We start from the raw sequence: 21907 nt of genomic DNA on the forward strand, positions 1-21907 counted from the left end.
GTACATTGCTTTTGGCAAAATTGCCATCTTTACTATATTAATCCTGCCAATCCATGAGCATGGAAGATCTTTCCATCTTCTGAGATCTTCCTCAATTTCTTTCTTCAGAGACTTGAAGTTCTTGCATACAGATCTTTCACTTGCTTGGTTAAAGTCACACCAAGATATTTTATGTTATTTGGGACTATTGTGAAGGGTGTCATTTCCTTAATTTCTTTCTCATCCTGTTTATCCTATGAGTAGAGGAAGGCTACTGATTTGTTTGAGTTAATTTTATACCCTGACATTTTGCTAAAGTTGTTGTTCAGGTTAAGTAGTTCTCTGGTGGAACTTCCTGGTCAAGGAAGAAATAAAGAAAGAAATTAAAGACTTTTTAGAATTTAATGAAAATGAAGGTACAACATACCCAAACTTATGGCACACAATGAAAGCTGTGCTAAGAGGAAAACTCATAGCTCTGAGTACCTGCAGAAAGAAACAGGAAAGAGCATATGTCAGCAGCTTGACAGCACACCTAAAAGCTCTAGAACAAAAAGAAGCAAATACACCCAGGAGTAGTAGAAAGCAGGAAATAATCAAACTCAGAGCTGAAATCAACCAAGTAGAAACAAAAAGGACCATAGAAAGAATCAACAGAACCAAAAGTTGGTTCTTTGAGAAAATCAACAAGATAGATAAACCCTTAGCTAGACTAACGAGAGGACACAGAGAGTGTGTCCAAATTAACAAAATCAGAAATGAAAAGGGAGACATAACTACAGAATCAGAGGAAATTCAAAAAATCATCAGATCTTACTATAAAAGCCTATATTCAACAAAACTTGAAATCTTCAGGAAATGGACAATTTCCTAGACAGATACCAGGTACCGCAGTTAAATCAGGAACAGATAAACCAGTTAAACAACCCCATAACTCCTAAAGAAATAGAAGCAGTCATTAAGTCTCCCAACCAAAAAGAGCCCAGGTCCAGACGGGTTTAGTGCAGAATTCTATCAGACCTTCATAGAAGACCTCATACCAATATTATCCAAACTATTCCACAAAATTGAAACAGATGGAGCCCTACCGAATTCCTTCTACGAAGCCACAATTACTCTTATACCTAAACCACACAAAGACACAACAAAGAAAGAGGCCTTCAGACCAATTTCCCCTATGAATATCAATGCAAAAATACTCAATAAAATTCTGGCAAACCGAATCCAAGAGCACATCAAAACAATCATTCACCATGATCAAGTAGGCTTCATCCCAGGCATGCAGGGATGGTCTAATGTATGGAAAACCATCAATGTGATCCATTATATAAACAAACTGAAAGAATAAAACCACATGATCATTTCATTAGATGCTGAGAAAGCATTTGACAAAATTCAACACCCCTTCATGATAAAAGTCCTGGAAAGAATAGGAATTCAAGGCCCATACCTAAACATAGTAAAAGCCATATACAGCAAACCAGTTGCTAACATTAAACTAAATGGAGGGAAACTGGAAGCAATCCCACTAAAATCAGGGACTAAACAAGGCTGCCCACTCTCTCCCTACTTATTCAATATAGTTCTTGAAGTTCTAGACAGAGCAACCAGACAACAAAAGGAGGTCAAGGGGATACAGATTGGAAAAGAAGAAGTCAAAATATCACTATTTGCAGATGATATGATAGTATATTTAAGTGATCCCAAAAGTTCCACCAGAGAACTACTAAAGCTGATAAACAACTTCAGCAAAGTTGCTGGGTAAAAAATTAACTCAAATAAATCAGTAGCCTTCCTCTACACAAAAGAGAAACAAGCCGAGAAAGAAATTAGGGAAACGACACCCTTCATAATAGACCCAAATAATATAAAGTACCTCGGTGTGACTTTAACCAAGCAAGTAAAAGAGAGTCTCTCTTCTATCTCTTCTATCTCTATTGGTGATGCGTGTATCTATGACTCCTTATCTCTTCCCTAGGTTTTCTATATCCAGGTTTTTCTCCCTTTGTGCTTTCTTTATTGTTTGTATTTCCATTTTCAATTCATTCATCTGTTTGGTTGTGTTTTCCTGTAATTCTTTCAGAGATTTTTTTTTTTGTGTTTCCTCTCTAAGGGCTTCTACTTGTTTACTTGTGTTTTCCTGCATTTCTTTAAGGGAGTTCTTTATGTCTTTCTTAAATTCCTCCATCATTATCAAAAAATGTGATTTTTAATCTAAATCTTGTTTTTCCAGTGTGTTTGGATATTCAGTATTTTCTTTGGTGGGAGAACTGGGCTCTGATCATGTCAAGCAGTCTTGGTTTCTGTTGCTTATGTTCCGGTGCTTGCCTTTAGCCATTGGCTTGTCTCTGGAGTTTACTTGTCTTGCTGTTTCTGAGAGTGACTTGACCCTTCTGTAGGCCTCTGTGTCAGCACTCCTGTATAACTGTTTTCTTTCAGCCTTTCCTGAGAACAGGTGCTCTGATTTCAGGTGTGTCTCATTCCTGGAGACTGTCTTCCAGCTCTAGGTGTGGGCAGGAATCAACGGGTCCTGCCCCTGGTTGCTCGTAGGTCCTTGCACCCAGTGGGCACAGTTGGCACTATGCGATTCTCTCTTGGGTCTGGACTGTGAGCAGAGGGTTGTCTACTCTACCTTCTCAGGAGTATCCACACTTCTGAGTGCCCAGCTCTCTTCCCCACAGGATTTGGATGCAGGGAGCTGTTTGGCTGGTTCAGTTCGGTCCTGGGCACAGACCAGAACCGTGGGTACTGGCGGCTGTCTGTTCCTATATCCCTGTGTTCAGAGGCACTGTCCAGTTTCTCCTTGGTGGGAATGTGGGCAGAGGTGAGCAGAGGTAGCAGTCTTTCCTTCAGTCTCTTCATGTCTGCACTTCTGAGTGGTCAGCTCTCTTCCCCATGGGATTTGGTTGCAGGGAACTGTCAAACGTTTTCTTAAATATCAGCCTTGTACTTAAATATCACCACTATCATCTTAGTCACAATCATTAAAGACGTAATAGATTATAAGGTAGGAGTAAAGAAAAATTAGATAGTGATTCAGTGTCCAAGATTTATCTCTGACATAAAATATAAGTGGGATTGGGAGGGGAGGACAGAGAACAGATAAGAGGGGAAAAAAGCCAGAGGAACCAGCCATTATAGGACACAAGAATGCCAGAGGAAATGCTGGGCACCTTAGTGGAAGTGAAGAGCTAGTACTGAGCCCGAGGATCAGATTTTGCTATGTTCTTCCCTGTTACAAATTGATTTCATTGTCTGTCATTGATTCCAACTTATTCAGGATGCTAGGATGCTTGTAAGCATTACAAGGAACTGCCCCAGGCAGAGAAGTTACCTTCTCTGTCTCTTCTATTTTATTATTCTTCACCAAAAACAAGATTGAGGGGAAGAATTTGGGGAAATCTTTTGTCATTAGAGAGTCTCGGTATAAAAGTAACAACAGAATCAACTAATTAACATGTGCCAAATCTTTTTGAATACAGTACAGCATACAAATAGGGAGCATGTTTTTCCTGGAAGCATACCACACTGTCATAAAATATGCATAGAACTTAATAACCATGCTATGCTGAGCACTTTTCCAGCAACATTTCCAGGTTACTTCCAAACCTTCTTTGTTCTCATTTTTGTGTGTATGTGTTTCCATTTTAAAAAATACTTTACCTGGTTTACTTCTCATGTTTAGAATTCTCACAAGAAATATCTTACTAGTTTTCAATGTAGTATTTAGGTCAATTTAATGTTCTACAGGTACAAAAGAACCAAAGTCAAGAAAAGTAAACAACAATAGCCATATTATTTAAATAAAATTTTTGTGTATGATTTATCAGTATTTATCTATGTGTATTGAAAAATATATTGGATATAAGTAATTCTTGGGAATTTACTTAAAATGTACCACTGGCCTACTGAGCTGGAAACCTCCTAGAAACAGCAAGTGAACACATAATACAAGTTTTATTCCTCCCCTAAGGAAATTGTCTCAAAAATTTATCTGCCTTCTTTATGTCTAGTTCCTTTTCTATTTCTAAAGAAAAGTTCCATGTCTAATTTGAAATAGAAAAAAATACATCTGGAACTGAGGTGGTCATCTAGTTGATGTGAACAGTGTGTTTTAAGAGTCTCTGTAGAGATTTGGCACTTGGCAGGAGATTGCTAAATGACTCTTGGTGCTTTGTTAATTTGTGTCAAACTAAACTTGTACATGCAGAGCATAGTGTACACACTGCTCTCTTATCTCATGGTGCTTAGGACATATCATCATCAGGGATATGTGAAAGGGAACTTCAGAATGTTTCCTATAAAGCATTAGTTATTCTTATTTAACATTATCTTTGAATTGATATATAGCCATAAATTCAACTTGGTTTTGAAAATTTCATAAGGTTTTGTTTATGCTTTTAAGTCTAACAGGTATATTTTATATCTCAAATCATGTAAAATAATTGTATTAACTTATATTACACATGAATAGGTTATTTATAATTAAAATATAATGCTTTTATTAGTAGATGGATCATTATGCAAAATGTCACAATTCCTTCACTTATAACATGGGTTTGAAGATACTTGAGCATACATAGCAAACTGTTTTCATTTCTCAATATTTTCACTCCCCCCATTTTATTGAAAGTAGATTCTTTCCTCACACAGTATGTCTTTTGTAATTTTTTGAAAATAGATTCTTCCCTTATCCATTCCCTTCCTTCTGGTCCTCTCATCCCTGCATCCACTCCTCCTCCATCTCCCTTAAGAAAAGAGTAGGCCTCTAAGTGAAAACAGCCAGACCTAACAAAACAAAATACAATGAGACAAGGCAAAGTTCTCACACTGAGGCTGAACAAGGCAACCTAACAGGAGGAAAGGAGTCCTAAGAGCAAGCAAACAAGTCAAAGGTGAACCACTTGAGCAGTACCACAAAAACGGCAATCTAACAGCCACAACATAAATACAGAGAGCCTGGTGTAGATCCCTGCATGCCCTGTGCCCATTGCTTCAGTCTCAGTGAGCCTATGTGTGCCCTACTTAGTTGACTCAGTGGACTGTGCTTTCTCTGTGTCCTTCATTGGCTTGGACTCTACAATCTTTCTGTCCCCTCAACCCCGATCAGTGGGATTCCTAGGAGAGAAAGCCAATAGAGTCTTTCAATTTATACTGCTCCAGTACATTTTATAGGCAAGACAGATAGTAGGCCACAAGTTTTGAGGCTGTGTTGGTGTCTATGTCTCTCTCTTTTGATAGCCTCCAGAGCTCCAGAGTACCTCCCTGCATCAAGGAGAGTATAACTTAGAGGTGAAGACTCCATGTAGGCACCAGCTTTATCTCTTTCTATTCAGTGAGCTGTGAGGATATTGTCCTTGACATTGGGGCCATACTGTCAGGTTTTGGAGAGAAACCATCTGTTCTTGAATCAACCTGGGCTGCTTGGAGATCTCAGTGGGACTCTCTCTGCCAACAATTCAAATGAATGCAAGCCAGTCCTGCCAATGGGAGTCTTGCCAGGCTACAAGAGATGGACGTTTCAGATTCCATATCCCCAGTTACTAACATCAACCAGGAAGTTCCCACTGCACTAGGCTTCTACTCTGTCTTCCAAATGCCTACCAACTCTAACCACCTTTCTCCAAGCTCTCTCCCTCCACTCCATTTCCCTCCCACACCCAAACACTTCCACTCTCATCCCCATCTCCCTTCCCCAATCCACACACAAAATTTATTGCCTTATAAGGGGATCCATGTGTCCCCCATAGACATTCCTTCCTCACCTATCCTCTCTGAGTCTTTTGCCTATAACTTGGTTATCAATTACTTAACTGTTATTACGCACTTTTAGGTGAATGCAGACCATATGTGTCTTTCTGAGTTTGGATCTCCTTACTAAGGATGATGTTTTTCTAGTTCTACCCATTTGTCTGCAAATTTCATGATAAAAAAAAATTATTTTTTAAAACTCAAGAAGGATGGTGAAAATGCAGATGCTTCATTCCTTCTTTAAAAGGGGAACAAGAATACCCTAGGGAGGGGTTAGGGAGGCAAAGTTTAGAACAGAGGTAGAAGGAACACCCATTCAGAGCCTGCCCCACATGTGGCCCATACATATACAGCCACCAAACTAGATAAGATGGATGAAGAAAAGAGGTGCAGGCTGACAGGAACCTGATGTAGATCTCTCCCGAGAGACACAGTCGGAATATGGCAAATACATAGGCGAATGCCAGCAACAAACCACTGAACTGAGAACAGGACCCCCGTTGAAGGAATCAGAGAAAGGACTGAAAGAGCTGAAGGAGCTTGAGACCCCATATGAACAACAGTGCCAACCAACCAGAGCTTCCAGGGACTAAGCCACTACCCAAAGACTATACATGAACTGACCCTGGGCTCCAAATTCATAGGTAGCAATGAATAGCCTAGTAGGGGCACCAGTGGAAGGGGAAGCCCTTGGCCCTGCCAAGGTTGAACCCCTAGTGAATGAGAATTGTAGGGAACCGTATGGGATTTGGGCCTGGCCACTTTGTGACTGTATGGCCACAGTTAAGATTACCACCATAAAGTCATGAGACTGTTGGACAAAAGCCTCTCCCACGAATTTACGGCACAGGAAGAAAAGACCAAGTATCTCCCTAGTAAACACCCAGTGTCTCCACTGCATGACCTCTGCTGAGCCCGGCTGATGCCTGTGGAACCGACACACCTGGGCCACACCTGGGTGGTGGTCAATTTACTTCTGCCTTTTGCTTCCTCAGCCTTTATCCTTGAGATTTAGGCTGGTCTTCTCAGATTTCTCCCTAATTAATTCAGGTCTCCTAGTCGGTCTTTTGTTACCGAAGTCATGAGCCAGGGTTTCCCACTGTGCTTCCCAGATATTTTCTACCTGGAGACTTGGGTATATAAGTGGTGAATAAAGCTACAGGAGACTCTTCTGCTTTTCCTCTTCCTCTCTTCCTCTCTCTCAATCTCTCTTCCTCTCCTGGCTTGACACGATAACCTCTGTGTGTGTGTGTGTGTGTGTGTGTGTGTGTGTGTGTGTGTGTGTGTGTGTTTCTTTAATCCCACAGGCTTTCGCCCGATTCTCGGTACCGTGTCAGTGCAGGTGTAAGACTCTCAGAGAGAATCTTCCCTCAGGAGGGAGATCCTCGAGCCCAATGACCAGTCCGAGTCCACAGGCTGCAATCTGCAAGAGGATTTTTATTGATCAGGATACACAGGTATCTGTGGGCGTCCCAGTCAATTCGGAAGACTGGCGCGCCTAGCAGAACCAGGGACGGGTTTTTATAGGGCATTGAGGAGCAGAAGCAGGCTTACAGAAGCAGATGCATGGTTACAGGGATGTGATTGGTGGAGTAAATGAGGCATACGTGTATGTTACCTATTTTGGCTATAATCATAACAGTGAGTTAGCAAAAAGTACATGGTGGTCAGGGCTTCCGGGGGGTCAGGGACTGTTTCTTTTTCCTGTCAGGTGGCCCATGGAGCAATGCCCATAATTTAGTCTGGTTTCTGCATTTTGTTTTCTTTTATGGTCTGTTTCGTCTAAATGATGGGTCAGCTTGTCCCACATATCTAAAAACTTACTTTTTACTTCTATAGTTGAGGGCCTTGGGCTTGTACCATTCCCTTTCTGGGAGGGGGTCTTTCACAGGCACCAACAGAGAATGTTGGGGGGAGGGCGGCAATGGGGGGAGGATTGGGATGGGAACACCCATATAGAAAGGGAGGGGGAGGGGTTAGGGGGATGTTGGTCTGGAAACTGGGAAAGGGAATAACATTTGAAATGTAAATAAGAAACACCCAATTTAATAAAGATGAAAAAAATGGAAAAAATCAATAAATGAATAAATAAATGAAGTATAAAATGGAAAAAAGAAATAAACAATTTAATAAAGATGGAAAAAAAAGAAAAAGAAAAACAAAAAACCCCCTATTCTTTTATTGAGGAATACCTAGATTGTTTTCTAGTTTCTGGTGATTATGAATAAAACTGTAGTGAGTATAGTTGAGGAAGTGTCCTTGTGGTAGGATAGGGTGATATATGAGTATATGCCCAGGAGAGGTTTTGAGGTGTATTTGCTTCTTTTTGTTCTAGAGCTTTTAGGTGTGCTGTCAAGCTGCTAATGTATGCTCTCTCCAGTTTCTTTTTGGAGGCACTCAGAGCTGTTAGTTTTCCTCTTAGCACTGCTTTTATTGTGTCCAATAAGTTTGGGTATGTTGTGCCTTCATTTTCATTAAATTCTAAAAAGTCTTTTTTTTCTGTCTTTTTTTCTTTCTTGACCATGTTACCATTGAGTAGAGCATTGCTCAACTTTCATGTATATGTGGGCTTTCATGTATATGTGGGCTTTCATGTATATGTGGGCTTTTTTGTTGTTATTGAAAACAATCCTTAATCTGTGGTGATCTAATAGAATGCATGGGATTATTTCAATCATCTTTTATCTGTTGAGGCCTGTTTTGTGACCAGTTCTATGGTCAGTTTTGGAAAAGGTACCTTGAGGTGCTGAGAAGAAGGTATATTCTTTTGTTTTAGGATGAAATGTTCTATAGATATCTGTTAAATCCATTTGGTTCATTACTTGTGTTAGTTTCTCTATGTCTCTGTTTAGCTTCTGTTTCCATGATCTGCCCATTGATGTGAATAGAGTGTTGAACTTTCCTATTATTATTGTGTGAGGTACAATGTATGCTTTGAGCTTTAGTAAGGTTTCTTTTACGAATATAGGTTCCCTTTTATTTGGAGCATATATATATTCAGGATTGAGAGTTCATCTTGGTGGGTTTTTCCTTTGATGAAAATGAAGTGACCTTCTTTTTCTTTTTTGATAACTTTTGGTTGAAAGTCAGCTTCATTTGATATTAAAATGGCTACTCCAGCTTGTTTCTTGGGACTATTTGTTTGGATAATTGTCTTCCAGCCTTTTACTCTGAGGTAGTAGTGTCTGTCTTTGTCTCTGAGGTGTGTTTCCTGCATGCAGCAAAATGCTGAGTCCTCTTTACGTATCCAGTCTGTTAGTCTATGTCTTTTTATTGGGGAATTGAATCCATTGTTGTTAAGAGAGATTAGGTAGTAATGATTGTTGTTTTCTGTTATTTTTGTTGTTAGAGGTAGAATTATGTTTGTGTGTCTCTCTTCTTTTGAGTTTGTTGCAAGAAGATTACTTTCTTGCTTTTTTCTAGGGTATAGTTTCTCTCCTTTGTTGGAGTTTCCCATCTATTATCTTTTGTTGGTCTGGACTTGTGGAAAGTTATTGTGTGCCTTTGGCTTTGGAATATGTTGATTTCTACATCTATCTTGATTGAGAGTTTTGCTGGATATAGTAGCCTGGGCAGTCATTTGTGTTCTCTTAGGGTCTGTATGACAACTGGCTTATAGTCTCTGGTGAGAAGTCTGGTATAATCCTTTATATGCTACTTGACCTTTTTCCTTACTGCTTTTAATATTCTTTGTTTTGTGCATTTATTGTTTTGACTAATATGTGGCAGGAGGAATTTCCTTTCTGATCTAATCTATTTGGAGTTCTGTAGGCTTCTTGTATGTTTATGGGCATTTCTTTTTTTAGGTTATGGAAGCTTTCTTCTATGATTTTGTTGAAGGTTTTTACTGGCCCTTTATGTTGGTGCCTTTGCTCTCTTCGATACCTTTTATCCTTAGGTTTGATTTTCTCATTGTGTCCTTGATTTCCTGGATGTTTGGGGTAGGATCTTTTGTGTTTTGCATTTTCTTTGACCATTTTGTCAACATTTTCTATGGTAACTTCTGCCCTGAGATTCTCTCTTCTATCTCAGGTATTCTGTTGTTGATGCTTGCGCCTATGACTCCCTATCTCTTTCCTAGGTTTCCTATCTTCAGGGTTGTCTCCCTTTGTGATTTCTTTAATGTTTCTATTTCCATTTTTAGATCCTGGATGGTTTTGTTCAATTCCTTCTTCACCTGTTTGTGTTTTCTGGTAATTCTTTAAGGGATTTTTGTGTTTCCTCTTTAAGGGCTTCTACTTGTTTACCTGTGTTGTTCTGTATTTCTTTAAGGGAATTATTTATACCCTTTTTAAAGTCCTCCATCATTGTCATCATCGTTATTGTCGTCGTCGTCATCATCATCATCATCATCATCATCATCATCATCATCATCATTAGATGTGGTTTTAAATCTAAATCCTGTTTTTCCAGTGTCTTTGGATATCTTTGCTTTGGTGGGAGAACTGGGCTCTGATGATGATAGTAGTCTTGGTTTCTGTTGCTTGGTTTCCTGTGATTGCCTTTTGCTATTGTCTTTGCTGTTAGCTGGTCTTGCTGTCTGTGACAGTGGCTTGACCCTCTTACAAGCCTGTGTGTAAGCAGTCCTGTAGACCTGTTTTCTCCCAGCAGGATCTGGGTACAGAGAACTGTGGGCCTGCATCAACATTGGGCACAGGCCGAAACTGTAAATGTTCTGTCCCAGACAGCTCCTGGGTTTGTGTGTTCTGAGGCCTCCATGCTGGTTGCTTGGAGCAGAAGAGTTGCTCTTACCTCTCCTCCCAGGTGTGTCAGTGCTCCTGGCAACTGACTTTCAGCTCTGGGTGCAGGCAGAGTCTTGAAGGATCCTCTCCCCGACTGCTCCTAGGTTCCTATGTCCAGGTGGGTTCCCCTTGGGCCAGGGATGTGAGCAGAGGTAGTGTTCTCCCCTGAGCTCTCAGGATTGTCAGCACTTCTGAGCGTCAGCTCTCCCCCACAGGATTTTGGTACAGAGGGCTGTGGGTCTGGGTCAGCTCTGGGTGCAGGTAGAAACTGGAAGCTCCCTTTCTACTTCTAATATTTTTTGTTTGTTCTGTACATTTAGTGTTTTGATTATTATGTAGAAGGAAGATTTTCTTTTCTCGTCCATTCTATTTATTGCTATCTATGTTTTTTATATCATGCTAGGCATCTTCTTTAGGTTGGGAAATTTTTCTTCCATGATTTTGTTGACAATATTTTCTGGGCCTTTGAGTTGGAACTCTAATCATTCCTCTACTCCTATTACTTTTAGGTTTGGTCTTTTCATTCAGCTTTGGTGAGTGTTTTGTGTAAGGAGTTTTTTGGATTTATTATTATTATTTTTAGATTTATGTATCCAATTTTTCTATTGTATCTTCATTGCTTGAGATTCTTTCTTCCTTCTCTTATAAACTGTGGAGGTAACACTTGCCTCTACAGTTCCTGTCTGAATTCCTTTCATTATAGATTTTCCTCAGCTTGTGTTTTCTTTATTGACTGTCTTGAACAGTTTTATTTACTTCTTTCTACTTTTTCTTTGTTCTTTTTCCCTTGATTTCCTTAAGGAATTTCTTAATTTTCTCATACACCTTTGCTTCCTGCACTTCTTTAAGGAATATATTTAATTCCTCTTTGAGGAATAATCTTTTTTAAATAAGCTGTTTTAAGGTATTTTTCTTGTGCTTTATTTTTGTTGGAATATTCAGGCATTGTTGTGGGTGGTAGAATAGCTGGGCTCTAGTGGAAACAATTTATTCTTACTGTTATTCATTGTCCTTTTCAGTAGGGCCTAGCCAACTGGGACTGAGATATTTTTATGCCTAGAGGCTATTTTATGGCTTTGTCTTTGTTGAGTGGGTGGGTTTCCCCTCGTCCCCTTCCCTCTTGGTCTCTGTTACCACTCTGGATTTTCTTTTCTTTCCTTTTCTTTTTCTTTCTTTCCCCCCCCCTTTTTTTTGGAGGCATGCTGGCAGTGCGTTGCCTAGTATAAATTTTTTTGAACCTAATGGTTGTCATCCATGATTGTTTCAGGTCAAATGTATTTCTGGGAACTGACACTTAGGAATGGGTAAAGGCTAGGTGTCTGAAGGTGTTTACAGGAGGTAGGATAGCAAAGTGATCAACCACAGTCTGCTTATTTTAGCTCCTTGGAGTAGGGGAGACAGTGACAAGAGGTCACCATAGAGGGTCTGTAATAGTGTTGGAGATGGTACTGAGGAACTAGATCTAGAGGAGCAAAAGGATCAGGAAGATCTAGTGACAGACTACCTACTTAGCTGGCATGTGTTGTCTGTTGTTTAGCAGAGAGTACCTACTGGAGCTGGGGGCTGAAATAAAGCAACAAGTGGGAAGATGGAGGTTAGGAGGGGTCTGTGGGATCCACAGGAGATATGGGGCAGAGGGAGGAAGAAGGCTGAAACAGTTGTTCTGTTGCTATGCTAGGGATAGGACTGTGGAGTTGGATTTAGAGGAAAGGAGAGAGTAGTAAATGTCCTCAATTAGCATAACTGTTTCCCTGGTATGCTGTTCAAAAGGAGTGATTTCTGGTGTTGGAAACTGGGATACTGGAGTGAGTTGGTGAAAAGAGGTTAGAGGAGACAGTCTTTGTGTCTCATTGGGGATAGGAAAAAAAAAGAAAAGGGTATCACAACTGTTTTTCTGCTATGGAGCTAGGAGTGAGGTTGTGGGGATTGGATCTGGAGAAGGAGATGTGCTGATCTGCTTTCAGCCTTCTTGCTACCATGGGAGGGGTTGTCAGTGGGTTCACAGTGGGCTTAGCCAGGGACCATGGGCTAGGACAAATCAATGAGATTAGAAAAAGATGGTTTGTGAGATGTGGTCCTTGGGGAAGCAAGGCTGTAGCTTGTGTTTTGTTGCAGAGCTGGGGAAGAGAATAGTTTATTGGGTCTAGCAAACAGAAGGAAAAGAGAAGATCTGCAGGCAGCCTACTATTTTTCTGACAGGAGTAGACTATGTGTTAGTTAGTAGGGGGTATTTGCTAAAGTTGGGGGCTGGGATAAAGCAACATGTACAGGGAGGGTAGTTAGAAGGAGATGGTCTGTGGGATCCACAGGAGATGTGGGTAGGGGCAAAGAAAGGCTACAGCAGAGATATGGATGAGACTAGGGGATTGGATTTGGAGGGGCAGAGGGAGTGCTGAAGGTCTTTAGTTGTTTTACTTTTTTCCCCTGGTCTGCTCAGCTGCTGTGTTCCAGTGAATGCCTGTCTATGTTGGATGCTGGAATAATCAAATGAGTTGGGGGAAGGAAGTTGAGAAAGAAGACCCCTGTGATCCCTTGGGGATGGGGTGAGAGGGGAAAGGCAGACTACAGCAGGTAATTGCTATTGGGCATGGGATGAGACTGGGGGCTTTGAATCTGAAGTAGCAAAAGAAGGGGGGTAGGTCTGCTTTCAGCCTAGTTGTTGCCCAGAGAGGAACAGCCTTTGGGTTAGTGGGGAATGCCTGATGGTGTTGGGGGTTGGAACATAGCAACAAAGTTGTGGGAGGGAGGTTAGAAGAGAATTGTAGTTGTTGGCAGGGCGAAAGGAAGGCTGCATCTGGTGTTCTGTTGCAAAGGTGAGATGAGGCTCTAATAAGACTTCAAAGAATACATGTGAAAGTATGTGTTCCACCTGTAGATGGAGAAATAGGGTTTACATAGATACAAATAGATCCATAAACTAGAGTTAAAAATTCAGTGTTTTTTTACTATGCACTTGTCTCTTCTTGAAGACAGAAACTATTCTACATTGTGATACTTGGCAGATTTTGCTAAGTTAGAGCAGAGTAGAATGCTACAGGAGTTGCCTGGCATCAACTAATTTTGACCTAATCATGTGTAGAACAATTGATGCAGAATGGATTGGTGCTGTCTGTTTGTTTACAATTTCTTTCACTTACAGAAAGTGTGCCAAAAGGAAAGTTTTTAGTACCTTCTATGAGTTGGGATCTATGATAGATGCTATGATCAATGGAGCAACATGCTATGGTACCTTGAATGCTTAGAGTAGATGACCACTGAAGTCTCATTTCAGTTTTTACTTCTAGAGTCTAACAGACTACAAAAGACCATAGTGTAGTCTAATCATCCCTGTTACCACAGACTGGCACTTAGGGAAGTTAGAAAAAGTTTGGAGACATCGCAAGCCTCAGAAAACCTCCTGCACAATTCAAATAACAATTTCTATTTGTTTTATATGCAAGTTCTACTTACTTTAACAGATCACTTGATAAAAGAAAGACTGATTTAAGGTATTGGAAGTACACTGCAAATTATACAGAAATAATAAGAAAATAGGGTCTACTTAATGAAGCAACAGGAATACTCAGACCAACATTTCTTTTATGGTCCTCATCACGATTTTGTCATTATATTTCCTTTTCTGTGTGCCATGATCAAAGTTATGAATACTACTTTCCTATAATTCTCAAAACAGAGAACTAACAAATTGTTTTATTTCCCTCCAGCCAATTTCAATCAGAAAGGTTTCATGGCTGTTTCATTGAGAATGTACAAAATATTACACTTCCACTATAGAGAAGAAAAGCAAGATTTAAAGTGTGAAGGGGTTGTCTTTTATACTTATAGGAAAAATACAACATCTATATATCCACATATATTACATGTATACATGTATATTTACAGGTACCTGCTGCTGGGCACTGTGATGCATACCTGTAATCACAGTATACTTGAAACTGAGGCAATAGGATTACCACAAATATTCGACCATCTGGAAATTCATAGTGAGGTCTGGGCCAGTCTGAGGTACAAGCTCTTTCATAACAACACACCCTTTATAAACAATAACAACACCAAGAACAACATAAATCATCACTGAATGGAGTATTAATAAACATTTAAGAATTATGAAAATTTAGAATCTGTAGCTGTTCCCTGCCAAACTATCTAATTTCCACCTTGACTTAAATGGACTTCAAAAAGAGCACAAATTCTCTTCCAGAAGGGAGATTTATACTTTAACTTTGAGGATACAAGTTTACCAAATTTCCCAGTACATTTTAACATAAGAGCAGAAGAAAACTAAGAGTCAGAGTCACAGCCAGTTAAGCCTGTGCATAGCTTTGAAGAGAACCGTCTGCTGACTTAATGTGCTGAAATATTGTTGCCAAATCAATTTCAATATTAGGATGTATGAGAATAATTAAAAATTGTTTCTCAACTACAGATACAGCTCTCACTCCCACTACCATTAAATATGTAGGTACATGTGAACTTTTGATTCTGAGGGAACTTACAGTCCCCTGACCTGTTGACAGAGTGTAGACACAGCTTCAGAATACGGCAGCTCTGACACCTATCCTTAGCTGTAATGTTACTGACCACAACATGAAACCACAACTTTGAGCCTAAATCAATCTATATGATATACTTAATATTCATTTGAAAGACATTGTGCTGATCATGTTTACAAACTTGACATAAAGTAGAGTCACCTAGTAAATGGAAACTCAATTGAGAAATTATCATCAAGCTGACCTGGGGCCATGTCTGTAGCCCATTTCCTTGACATAAGAAGACCCATCCCACTGTGGGAAGTGTCATCTCTGGAAAACTGGTTTTATATGTGTAAGAAAGAATTCTGAACAAACCATAGAGAAAAACTCAGTAAGAAACATCCTTCCATGGTCTCTGATTCAGTTCCTGCCTTGACATCTATCAGCGATAGATTGTGACTCAGCAGTTATATGATGCTGAACAAGCCATACTTTTGTCATAGTTTTGTCCTCTTCTCCTGATTGAGCTCTGCCTTGACTTCTCTCAGTCTTGGGCGGTAATTGGGATTTTCTAAGTTGCTTTGGGAAAGTATTTTTAATCCCAGCAACAGAATGCTAACTAATACAGAAATTGGCCCCACAAAATGGGATATTTCTGTGGTGGTCCTGATCATTTTATTTTGAGAGAATTGAAGAAAGGCTTTAGAATACCATGATAAAAAGTGACACTGAGAGCTCAGAGCTAAATTAGGCTTTGGAAGCTTAGACTACTGATAAAGGTACAGATGATGGAGATGTGGGCTGTGACATTTCAGAGGGAAGCAAAGACTCTGTGGGTGCTGTGAATATAATTGTTTGAATTAAAAATCTGATGTTTCTGGTTGTCTGGGCTTGAGGTTTCAACCATGATTCACAAGAGCCCAGCATCACTGAAATGAAATGTGTGTTTTAGTGAAAGGATCAACACTGCCTAGCTTGGGTTGAAAATTAGCCACGATTAATTTGAGGCCCAGCATCATTGAGATGAAATTCTCATTGAAGTATTTCCACATGGTCGGTACACAAGACTGTGGTCCAGAGGAGGTCAAATCTCCATTTCCAGCTGGCAGCCAAGCATGGTAATATGTAGATATTTCCCCATTTGTAGTAACATTGAGTAGCCTTAAGGAATAATGGAGCAGCTAAATCTTGGGTGTATTAAAGAACAGAAAAGGTAATTGGTTTCTATTGCATTGGAGACCCACATAAAAGATGGCATAGTTACATTTCAAATGCTATCCTCCTTCTTGGTCCCACTGCCACGAGCTCTTCTCCCTCTCCCCCTCTCCCTTGCCTGTAAGAGGGTACTCCCCCATCCACCCACCCACTCCCACCTCATCCCTCTAGCATCTCCCTTCTCTGGGGCATCAAACCTTCATAGGACCAAGCATATCCCCTCCCACTGGGGCCAGACAAGGCAGATCCCTGCTACATATGTAGCAGGGGCCATGAACCAGCCCATGTATGCTTTTTGTTTGGTGGCTTAGTCTCTGGGAGTTATGAGGGGTCTGGTTAGTTGATACTGTTGTTATTCCTGTGGCATTGTAAACCCCTTCAGCACCTTCAGTTTCTCCCCTAATTCTTCCATAGGCGTCCCTGAGCTCAGCCCAATGGTTGGCTGTAAGTATCTGCATCTGTCTCAGTCAGCTGTTGGTAGAGCTTCTCAGAAAACAGTCATACTAGACTCTTGTCTGCAAGCACAACATAGCATCATTAATAGTGTCAGGGTTTGGTTGGGGATTTAGCTCAGTGGTAGAGCACTTGCCTAGCAAGCGCAAGGCCCTGGGTTCGGTCCCCAGCTCTGAAAAAAAGAATAAAAAAAAAAAAAAAGAAAAAAAATAGTGTCAGGGTTTGGTGCCCGTCCATGAGATTTACCTGAAGACCAAGCTATACCACTCCTGGCCATATACCCAATAGATGCTATACCATATTACAAGGACGCACATGCTCCACTATGTTCATAGCAGCCTTATTAGTGATAGCCAGAAGCTGGAAACAACCCAGATGTTCCTCAACTGAAGACTGGATACAGAAAATGTGGTTTGTTTACGCGGTGGAATACTACTCATCTATTAAAAAGGAGGACATCCAGACCCGGTGAGAGAGAGACCCAACCGCCTGGTCAGGTGGGCACTCCTGAGGCTGCAGAGCGGAAGAGACCACCAACACTGCTCACCCCTGCCCACATCCCTGGCCCAAGAGGAAACTGTATAAGGCCTCTGGGCTCCCGTGGGGGAGGGCCCAGGAGCGGCAGGACCCCTGCCGGAGACACCACCGGACCCTGAAGGAAACAGACCGGATAAACAGTTCTCTGCACCCAAATCCCGTGGGAGGGAGAGCTAAACCTTCAGAGAGGCAGACAGGCCTGGGAAACCAGAAGAGACTGCTCCCTGCACACACATCTCGGACGCCAGAGGAAAAAGCCAAAGACCATCTGGAACCCTGGTGCACTGAAGCTCCCAGAAGGGGCGGCACAGGTCTTCCTGGTTGCTGCCGCTGCAGAGAGCCCCTGGACAGCACCCCACGAGCAAACCTGAGCCTCGGGACCACAGGTAAGACCAAATTTTCTGCTGCAAGAAAGCTGCCAGGTGAACTCAAGACACAGGCCCACAGGAACAGCTGAAGACCTGTAGAGAGGAAAAACTACACGCCCGAAAGCAGAACACTCTGTCCCCATAACTGACTGAAAGAGAGGAAAACAGGTATACAGCACTCCTGACACACAGGCTTATAGGACAGTCTAGCCACTGTCAGAAATAGCAGAACAAAGTAACACTAGAGATAATCTGATGGCGAGAGGCAAGCGCAGGAACCCAAGCAACAGAAACCAAGACTACATGCCATCATCGGAGCCCAATTCTCCCACCAAAACAAACATGGAATATCCAAACACACCAGAAAAGCAAGATCTAGTTTCAAAATCATATTTGATCATGATGCTGGAGGACTTCAGGAAAGACCTGAACACACTTAGGGAAGCACAGGAAAACATTAATAAACAAGTAAAAGCCTACAGAGAGGAATCGCAAAAATCCCTGAAAGAATTCCAGGAAAACACAATCAAACAGTTGAAGGAATTAAAAATGGAAATAGAAGCAATCAAGAAAGAACACATGGAAACAACCCTGGATATAGAAAACCAAAAGAAGAGACAAGGAGCTGTAGATACAAGCTTCACCAACAGAATACAAGAGATGGAAGAGAGAATCTCAGGAGCAGAAGATTCCATAGAAATCATTGACTCAACTGTCAAAGATAATGTAAAGCGGAAAAAGCTACTGGTCCAAAACATACAGGAAATCCAGGACTCAATGAGAAGATCAAACCTAAGGATAATAGGTATAGAAGAGAGTGAAGACTCCCAGCTCAAAGGACCAGTAAATATCTTCAACAAAATCATAGAAGAAAACTTCCCTAACCTAAAAAAAGAGATACCCATAGACATACAGGAAGCCTACAGAACTCCAAATAGATTGGACCAGAAAAGAAACACCTCCCGTCACATAATTGTCAAAACACCAAACGCACAAAATAAAGAAAGAATATTAAAAGCAGTAAGGGAAAAAGGTCAAGTAACATATAAAGGGAGACCTATCAGAATCACACGAGACTTCTCGCCAGAAACTATGAAGGCCAGAAGATCCTGGACTGATGTTATACAGACCCTAAGAGAACACAAATGCCAGCCCAGATTACTGTATCCAGCAAAACTCTCAATTAACATTGATGGAGAAACCAAGATATTCCATGACAAAACCAAATTTACACAATATCTTTCTACAAATCCAGCACTACAAAGGATAATAAATGGTAAAGCCCAACATAAGGAGGCAAGCTATACCCTAGAAGAAGCAAGAAACTAATCGTCTTGGCAACAAAACAAAGAGAATGAAAGCACACAAACATAACCTCACATCAAATATGAATATAACGGGAAGCAATAATCACTATTCCTTAATATCTCTCAATATCAATGGCCTCAACTCCCCAATAAAAAGACATAGATTAACAAACTGGATACGCAACGAGGACCCTGCATTCTGCTGCCTACAGGAAACACACCTCAGAGACAAAGACAGACACTACCTCAGAGTGAAAGGCTGGAAAACAACTTTCCAAGCAAATGGTCAGAAGAAGCAAGCTGGAGTAGCCATTCTAATATCAAATAAAATCAATTTCCAACTAAAAGTCATCAAAAAAGATAAGGAAGGACACTTCATATTCATCAAAGGAAAAATCAACCAAGATGAACTCTCAATCCTAAATATCTATGCCCCAAATACAAGGGCACCTACATATGTAAAAGAAACCTTACTAAAGCTCAAAACACACATTGCACCTCACACAATAATAGTGGGAGATTTCAACACCCCACTCTCATCAATGGACAGATCATGGAAACAGAAATTAAACAGTGATGTAGACAGACTAAGAGAAGTCATGAGCCAAATGGACTTAACGGATATTTATAGAACATTCTATCCTAAAGCAAAAGGATATACCTTCTTCTCAGCTCCTCATGGTACTTTCTCCAAAATTGACCATATAATTGGTCAAAAAACGGGCCTCAACAGGTACAGAAAGATAGAAATAATCCCATGCGTGCTATCGGACCACCACGGCCTAAAACTGGTCTTCAATAACAATAAGGGAAGAATGCCCACATATACGTGGAAATTGAACAATGCTCTACTCAATGATAACCTGGTCAAGGAAGAAATAAAGAAAGAAATTAAAAACTTTTTAGAATTTAATGAAAATGAAGATACAACATACTCAAACTTATGGGACACAATGAAAGCTGTGCTAAGAGGAAAACTCATAGCGCTGAGTGCCTGCAGAAAGAAACAGGAAAGAGCATATGTCAGCAGCTTGACAGCACACCTAAAAGCTCTAGAACAAAAAGAAGCAAATACACCCAGGAGGAGTAGAAGGCAGGAAATAATCAAACTCAGAGCTGAAATCAACCAAGTAGAAACAAAAAGGACCATAGAAAGAATCAACAGAACCAAAAGTTGGTTCTTTGAGAAAATCAACAAGATAGATAAACCCTTAGCCAGACTAACGAGAGGACACAGAGAGTGTGTCCAAATTAACAAAATCAGAAATGAAAACGGAGACATAACTACAGATTCGGAGGAAATTCAAAAAATCATCAGATCTTACTATAAAAACCTATATTCAACAAAATTTGAAAATCTTCAGGAAATGGACAATTTCCTAGACAGATACCAGGTATCGAAGTTAAATCAGGAACAGATAAACCAGTTAAACAACCCCATAACTCCTAAGGAAATAGAAGCAGTCATTAAAGGTCTCCCAACCAAAAAGAGCCCAGGTCCAGACGGGTTTAGTGCAGAATTCTATCAAACCTTCATAGAAGACCTCATACCAATATTATCCAAACTATTCCACAAAATTGAAACAGATGGAGCCCTACCGAATTCCTTCTATGAAGCCACAATTACTCTTATACCTAAACCACACAAAGACACAACAAAGAAAGAGAACTTCAGACCAATTTCCCTTATGAATATCGACGCAAAAATACTCAATAAAATTCTGGCAAACCGAATTCAAGAGCACATCAAAACAATCATCCACCATGATCAAGTAGGCTTCATCCCAGGCATGCAGGGATGGTTTAATATACGGAAAACCATCAACGTGATCCATTATATAAACAAACTGAAAGAACAGAACCACATGATCATTTCATTAGATGCTGAGAAAGCATTTGACAAAATTCAACACCCCTTCATGATAAAAGTCCTGGAAAGAATAGGAATTCAAGGCCCATACCTAAACATAGTAAAAGCCATATACAGCAAACCAGTTGCTAACATTAAACTAAATGGAGAGAAACTTGAAGCAATCCCACTAAAATCAGGGACTAGACAAGGCTGCCCACTCTCTCCCTACTTATTCAATATAGTTCTTGAAGTTCTAGCCAGAGCAATCAGACAACAAAAGGAGATCAAAGGGGTACAGATCGGAAAAGAAGAGGTCAAAATATCACTATTTGCAGATGACATGATAGTATATTTAAGTGATCCCAAAAGTTCCACCAGAGAACTACTAAAGCTGATAAACAACTTCAGCAAAGTGGCTGGGTATAAAATTAACTCAAATAAATCAGTTGCCTTCCTCTATACAAAAGAGAAACAAGCCGAGAAAGAAATTAGGGAAACGACACCCTTCATAATAGACCCAAATAATATAAAGTACCTCGGTGTGACTTTAACGAAGCAAGTAAAAGATCTGTACAATAAGAACTTCAAGACACTGAGGAAAGGAATTGAAGAAGACCTCAGAAGATGGAAAGATCTCCCATGCTCATGGATTGGCAGGATTAATATGGTAAAAATGGCCATTTTACCAAAAGCAATCTACAGATTCAATGCAATCCCCATCAAAATACCAATCCAATTCTTCAAAGAGTTAGACAGAACAATTTGCAAATTCATCTGGAATAACAAAAAACCCAGGATAGCTAAAGCTATCCTCAACAATAAAAGGACTTCAGGGGGAATCACTATCCCTGAACTCAAGCAGTATTACAGAGCAATAGTGATAAAAACTGCATGGTATTGGTACAGAGACAGACAGATAGACCAATGGAATAGAATTGAAGACCCAGAAATGAACCCACACACCTATGGTCACTTGATTTTTGACAAAGGAGCCAAAACCATCCAATGGAAAAAAGATAGTATTTTCAGCAAATGGTGCTGGTTCAATTGGAGGGCAACATGTAGAAGAATGCAGATCGATCCATGCTTATCACCCTGTACAAAGCTTAAGTCCAAGTGGATCAAGGACCTCCACATCAAACCAGACACACTCAAACTAATAGAAGAAAAACTAGGGAAGCATCTGGAACACATGGGCACTGGAAAAAATTTCCTGAACAAAACACCA

The sequence above is a fragment of the Rattus norvegicus genome, chromosome 3 (assembly GCF_036323735.1).
Source record: "Rattus norvegicus strain BN/NHsdMcwi chromosome 3, GRCr8, whole genome shotgun sequence".
Taxonomy (NCBI): domain Eukaryota; kingdom Metazoa; phylum Chordata; class Mammalia; order Rodentia; family Muridae; genus Rattus; species Rattus norvegicus.